Here is a 7,768-nt window from a genome sequence, read left to right on the forward strand (position 1 = left end):
GTGTGTGTGTGTGTGTGCCTCCAATTAGTATGATGCAATCTATTTCAACAACACCAATATGGCATTCACAGAAGGCCATGGTTGATGTAAGGAGACTGTAATGAGCAGAGGTGTAGTGGTAAAAAAAAGAGATGGGTAAACTATAAATTCTGTGACCAGGTGGACCACGAAACAATCACCAATAAGGTGGGCCACGGCCATATTAAAAAGGGAGCTTTTGTCACTAACTTTAAGTGGCCAGAGAAGGAAATAACATCCAGTTATTATCAGACAATATATCCTGTGACATCCAGTTATTATCAGACAATATATCCTGTAAAATCCAGTTATTTTCAGACAATATATCCTGTAACATCCAGTTATTATCAGACAATATATCCTGAAACATCCAGTTATTATCAGACAATATATCCTGAAACATCCAGTTATTATCAGACAATATATCCTGAATTTCACCTGACTGACGAATCTTTGACTAGTCTGCTGCTTCCTGCTTGATATTCTAAGCCCCCACCTCGCCTTGCAAGCAGCGCTGCGACCGTGACTTCAAGGCACCCAACCATTGCCCGATCCTAGTGCCTACCAGGCAACGCTGCCTGGAAGGCAACGTTGAGGGCTCTACACCCCAAACACCGTCAACACTGACAGTAATGCAGCGCTATAGACTTCGTCTTAGGTTTAACAACCTATGAAACTAATAATGAACAATATGAAACTAAAACAACAGAAGCTTAATTAAGAATGGCTTTGGGACAAAAGGCAATTCAGAGGTGGATAAACGCAATTTGGAGGTGGGTAAACGCCATTTCCGAATTTTAAGAGGTGTATAAACGGCGTTTACGTGCGTTTAGCCTCCACTACATCCCTGATTCCGCCGCATTACTGTCAGTGTTGACCAATCTCTTGTGGTATTTGCGGTATGGTCCCCCCAGCGTCGCATTCCAGCCAGCGCTGTCTGGAGGGTACTAGGATTGGGCAATGGTTGGGTGCCTTGAAGTCGACGTTGGGTGCTTAAAACATCAAGCAGGAATCAGCAGTCAAAGATTTGTCAGTCCCACTATCCGACATTAGGCTACATGTCTCATGTAGTTAATGATGAATGGGTTTTAAAAATGGACATCCGTCATCAAGCGCCGCGGAGACAGCAGCCTTCCTCCTGATGCCAGCAAAAGGTGTCGGAAAGAAGCACAACGTGAGTGAGCTCGGAAAACAGGACTCAACTTAATGTTTTTTAGGTTAATTTGGTTAATGGCAGATTCATGCCACTGAATCAAAAAGGCACGGTAATGATTAGGTTAGCCTACCCCTTTCAGACATGACGTTGCAGGTCACCTAGCTACCTTTTCCCAATAGTGAAATTCAGGATATATTGTCTGATGAATAACTGGATGTTTCAGGATATATTGTCTGATAAATGACTGGATGTTTCAGGATATATTGTCTGATAAATAACTGGATTTTTCAGGATATATTGTCTGATAAATAACTGGATGTTTTAAGATATATTGTTTGATAAATAACTGGATGTTAGTAACAAGCTTTGTTAAATGTGAATATTTTACACATATTCTTGTTGTCTCTTTTTTGTAATTTAGTAAACTTCATAGATTTCAACCATATAATTCCTTCTTAAGTCTTTTTAACAAGAACTTCGATTAATGTATGAATTGAATACTGATTGTGTGACCTATGAGGGAACAACCAGTGATAAAAGACAACCTATAGCAATGTCATCAGGATCCACGGGTAGGCCGTGGCCCACCTTATCGGTGATCGCGTCGTGGTCCACCTGATCACAGAATTTATAGTTTACCCACCTCTTTTTTTACCACTACACCACTGTTTGGTGGGAATATGGTGTCAGTGTTTTAGCTCTGTTTGTTCCACTGGGTTTATTCTGTGTTAATATGACTTTGTGGTGAAACAGTTGCCCTTTGTAATATATTTACATAATATAATAATGATGTAGGATTTAGAATAAACAAGACAGTCTAGAGCTATGAGTGTGAAATCCCATTTGTCAATAGAATCAAACAAAACATCTTAAATATCAAACAATGATAAGAGGAGAAGCGGGCAGCTGGAACCCAACCATAACAGACATTAACAATGCACAAGTTGTATGCTTTAACTCACAAAATATGTTTTTAAAACTCACGTTGTTGATTTTTACACCGTTAGTAGAATATACTTTTCACAAATGACTGTTAAAGCACATGTTAGAAAATATACTGTGTGATGCTTTTTCACGCAGATGGAACTGTCAATAAATATTGTGCCTTTAATATCATAACAAAGAAAATTGGTTCCTAATTAGTTTTAATTCAAGGACCCCTAAACTGACACAAATTAGGCCAAATACCCAGTCTGGAAATTCAGACCCAAATCCGAAAGTTTTAGTATCTGGCATCAAGTAATTAAATTTGCCCATCTCGAGAGGCGGCACTGTTGTGGGGCGGCTGTGGCTCAGTGGTAGAGCGATTGTCTGCCAATCGGAAGGTCGCCGGTTCAATCCCTGGCCCTGCAGTCCCAAGTCAAAGTGTCCTTGACACTGAACCCAGAGTCTCCCACGAGTGTAAATGTGTGTGAGTGTATATCTGATGAGCAGGTAGCAGCTTGGCAGCTACCTTGGCAGCTATGGCAGCCTCGGCCACAGTGTATCAGTGTGTTTGAATGGTAAATGTATCCTAAAAGCGCTTTGAGTAGTCGTTAAGACTAGGAAAGCGTGCATTTGAAACTCTCGCTGCACGCAATTGGATAGCGCCCGGGAACCATACGCATAGCAACCAGCGAAGCTAACTGGTAGATTAGTCGTTATCTGTTCATCTTGTCTCTGGCCCGCCTATATCAGATACACCAACGTGATTGGTGCAACTTATTTGCAGCATGTTTTTTTTTTTTGTTACTTATGGATGGATTTATACAATAGCTGATACATGGTTATACCTCATTAGCTCTCATCACTGTATCGGTTTTCTTACTGTTGATTTGTTTCACTGTTATAATAAATGCAACATGTTTCTCAAAAGTCAACGAGTAACCGTGGTTAATAATAATGATTTCAGTATTAACCAAAATAATTTGTTCCTTAATTGAGCAGTCCTATGTTGAATGCAGGACTTCAGAGAATTTCTGCACCGTGGTAATTTTATTTTCAAGTAAAAGTTCTGAGTACTTCTTAATCCTCTTCTTGTGTGTGGCATAGTTTAACAGTTTATTATTAAATTCAGCAAAATGACTCCGTCATGTCACTTTAATTAAACATTTCATTGGTCGGAGACAAAGTAATTGTGTTTGTGATAACTGTTCTTTCTCAGTTGTCCCCTGAGGCCAAACCCTGTGACCAGTAGGTGATAATTATCTGGCTGCAGTCACCCCCCTGAGGCCTAGCATGGTGTCCATCCACGCTAATGACACTCATTACCAGGGATGTAGTGGAGGCTAAACACACGTAAACGCCGTTTATGCACCTCTTATAATTTGGAAATGGCGTTTACCCACCTCCAAAGTGCGTTTATCCAGCTCTGAATTGCCTTTTGTCCCAAAGCCATTCTTAATTAAGCTTCTGTTGTTTTAGTTTCATATTGTTCATTATTAGTTTCATAGGTTGTTAAACTTAAGACAAAGTCTATCATATAGCGCTGCATTACTGTCAGTGTTGACGGTGTTTGGGGTGTAGAGCCCTCAACGTTGCCTTCCAGGCAGCGTTGCCTGGTAGGCACTAGGATCGGGCAATGGTTGGGTGCCTTGAAGTCACGGTCGCAGCGCTGCCTGCAAGGCGAGGTGGGGGCTAGGAATATCAAGCAGGAAGCAGCAGACTAGTCAAAGATTCGTCAGTCAGGTGAAATTCAGGATATATTGTCTGATAATAACTGGATGTTTCAGGATATATTGTCTGATAATAACTGGATGTTTCAGGATATATTGTCTGATAATAACTGGATGTTTCAGGATATATTGTCTGATAATAACTGGATGTTTCAGGATATATTGTCTGATAATAACTGGATGTTTCAGGATATATTGTCTGATAATAACTGGATGTTTCAGGATATATTGTCTGATAATAACTGGATGTTTCAGGATATATTGTCTGATAATAACTGGATGTTTCAGGATATATTGTCTGATAATAACTGGATGTTACAGGATATATTGTCTGATAATAACTGGATGTCACAGGATATATTGTCTGATAATAACTGGATGTTATTTCCTTCTCTGGCCACTTAAAGTTAGTGACAAAAGCTCCCTTTTTAATATGGCCGTGGCCCACCTTATTAGCGATTGTTTCGTGGTCCACCTGGTCACAGAATTTATAGTTTACCCACCTTTTTTTTTTACCTCTACACCTCTGCTCATTACAGTCTCCTTACATCAACCGTGGCCTTCTGTGAATGCCATATTGGTGTTGTTGAAATAGATTGCATCATACTAATTGGAGGCACACACACACACACACACACACACATTAAAAACAATCCCAACTTTTCTTTATAGATTTACTTTCTAAGGACTTTGTTACCATACTTTGACCTCCTACAACATTTCAAAGTTTTACTAAGACCATTGTAAATAAAAAAAAAAGGTGTGTGTGTGTGGGGGGGGGGGTTAATTTGGAGAAAATCCCCAGAATTTACGAGAATAAAGACTTAAATGGTGGAGTCCTCAGAGTTACTGCAGGGGGGGACCCAAATTATTATTAAAAAGTTAATGTCTGAGAAAATACATCAACATGAGTCCAACATATTTTAATCAAAGATAAATCCATCTATATGTGTTTTGATTTTAATTTACACAACACTGATGACCGGCTCATCAGCCTGTAAGGTGAGGTAGATACAATGTGCTACATGTGTGTTCTTTAACATTAAAACGGAAAGTATAAAAATATGACAATAACTATTTGAATAGACTATTAACAATTGATTGTAGGCCCAGTTTAAAATGGAACTCAATGTCACACAATATATCGTTGGGGGGAGTTGGAGGCCCCTGCATTAAACTATTGATCAGCTCCGGGGTTCATATTTGCTGTCTCGCCGCCCCAGGCCAACCGGACCATCTGACCAAATGCTCCAGGGTTGGTTTTAACCAAACGGTGGAAGGTGTGAAAGCGAAAATCCATTCTTGACGTTTGAAGGAAAAAATAGAAGCAGAGAATGTATGAGACACAGTATTGTATTTTAATATGTTGTAATTGATTTTCTCCTTTCAGGGACCAGCTTGGTTTTAGAGGTGTTAGGAGGGTGGGTAGATGTTTGATTGTTTACAATTGTTTTATAACCTAACACTGAAAATCTTATGTCAACAGATATTAATTAAAAAGAAAAGTCCTAAATTTACAAGAAGCCAGAAAGGCAAGGCAGCTTTACTTGTATAGTACATTTCAGCAACAGTACAATCCAAAGTGCTTTACACAAAAACAGTTAAAAAAAACACAAGAATAATATATATGTAGAATGTATATATATGTATATACTGTATGCATATACTCAAAATATATACATACAGTTTATATATATTTATACATATATACACTTATATATGCAGAAAATGGCCCAAACCTTTGCAGATGCCATTTTTATGTTTTCTGTTGTTTTAAAAGTGTAAATGATGGAAATAAAATCTAACTTTTTGTGACATTTTATAGATTACATTAGATAATTTAACACTTTATTCATGCCACAGCGGGGACATTCCTTTGTAACAGTAGCATTCTCAACAAGAAGAGCAAAAAACCAACAAACACACAAATAAGAAAACACACAAGAGAAACAGGCAAACGGTAGACAATGAGCAGAAGGTAGACTGAAGTAAAGTGGCATCAAATAAAGGTTTTGTAAAGTCAAGTGCGGCCGCCATAGTACAAAAGAAATATTGCAGTGTAAGTGAGTGACGTTAAAATTAAATTGAATATGTAATTAAAGTAATAATGCAAAAGTAGGTAACCATAATACAAGTTATATTCACCTGTGACCATAAATAGTAAAATAAAAAGTAAGCACTTGTAATGGAAAAATATAAATACAGATAAAGATATACAGAAAGTGTGTGGATTAAATTAAAAACAGGAACTGAAGCTACAGAATTTTCAGGTACTGCAGGTGTTAGAGTCTGACAGCGGCCGGGATGAATGACCTGCGGTACCTCTCCTTCTTACACAGTGTATCAGTCTGCTGTTGAAGGAGCTGCTCAGGGACCCCACAGTGTCATGTAGGGGTTGGGAGGTGTTGTCCATGATGGATGTCAGATGATACCAATGTCTAATCTGTCATTTGATGCCTTTTGGAGATTTTTCCATCTTATCTTGGCTTCTTTATGCACATTAATGTGTGATGGCCCTACCCCAGTATCTGTCAAGTGTTCCTTTGGGCTGTGAGGTGTCCACACTTGAAGGACCAGACTTCGGATTTTACTCAAGGTATATTTTATTTTGACCAGTTCATCAGGTACCAGGCCGGTATAACAGCAGGTAAAAAACCTTTACACACAAAAGAAATGAAAACAATTAAATAGGTATTTTAACCAATGTGGATAAAGTGTTTAACCTATAAGTACATAAGTAGTTGCACATCAGAAGTCGGAGTAATAATAGTGATAACATAAAGTAATAATTCAATCTACACAGCTCTATAAAGAAGAAGAATACACCAATATCGGGTGCAGTATTAACTAACAAACAGAGCATGTCTTAACTAACAAATGTACAGTAGTAAACCTAGTTCCTTTTCCCTTTACCTACACAAAAAGGTATTTAGATTTGACACAGTGATAACCTTTTCACCCACAACAATACCCTAACCTATCAAACAGCAAACAAACATACAAATAAGAGTCCATGTAAGCTTACCGATAGCCTGTCACAATCAAAATCCCATATCCTCACAGTGTCTGCTTCTGCCGTCTTAGTCCAATGCACACCAGTCAAATGACTGATGCGTGTATTTGTAACACGTTGATTAAACCAGGCGCGAGCGTCTGATTGCCCGATTCAACCCACCTGGTCGAGCGGGCGCGCGCAGTCACGTGCGGGCCGTCGAACAGGACGCGCGCAGGAGCCATCTGCGGGGCGGCGTGCAGAGGAGAAAGCGAGCAGGTGAAAGAACTGGATCGCCGACGGGAGACAGCCACACCCCCGCCAGATAAGCGAGACAGTATCAGCCATAATTATAGCAGATAACTTCTAAAATGACATTAAAATACAATGATAGACCTTTAGAAAGAAATCTACTGATTCATTTTACCTGGTTCAAAAGGCTTTCAGGTGTAATGATGAAATCTGTGACCTGTCAGAATGTGTTATTGTAGCGCCGTCTACCTGCCGCTAATCATTCTGTCACTTCACAGGAAATATGGAACCCAGGCACAGGGCTTAATAAAAACTATATGAAAATGGTGTTCTTTTCCCTGTTAGTCTCATTTGCTGGTACAGGTCATTCAAGAACATTGTTGGAAAAATGACCATTAAACAATTAAAACGTTCCATATAATCACTTTAACCAAGTGTATGTATATTGTATTGTAGCTCTCCCCCCTGGGCTGCAGCGTTGAATAAGGAGGCGATGACTGACTTGCAACTTCTGTGCATTTTATTTAAGAAACAGCTTAACTCCAGTCACTGTTGGCCATGACCACGCTGAACATTCAGACCACAACAGCGGCAGGAAGCACCCTCACCCTTCTTCAATGGGTGTTTCCCAATGTCAAGGAAGGATCCTTGAAAGCCTGAATTTCGAGGATGCCACGTCATCAACGTCATCAACGT

The sequence above is a fragment of the Etheostoma cragini genome, chromosome 11 (assembly GCF_013103735.1).
Source record: "Etheostoma cragini isolate CJK2018 chromosome 11, CSU_Ecrag_1.0, whole genome shotgun sequence".
NCBI classification, from domain to species: domain Eukaryota; kingdom Metazoa; phylum Chordata; class Actinopteri; order Perciformes; family Percidae; genus Etheostoma; species Etheostoma cragini.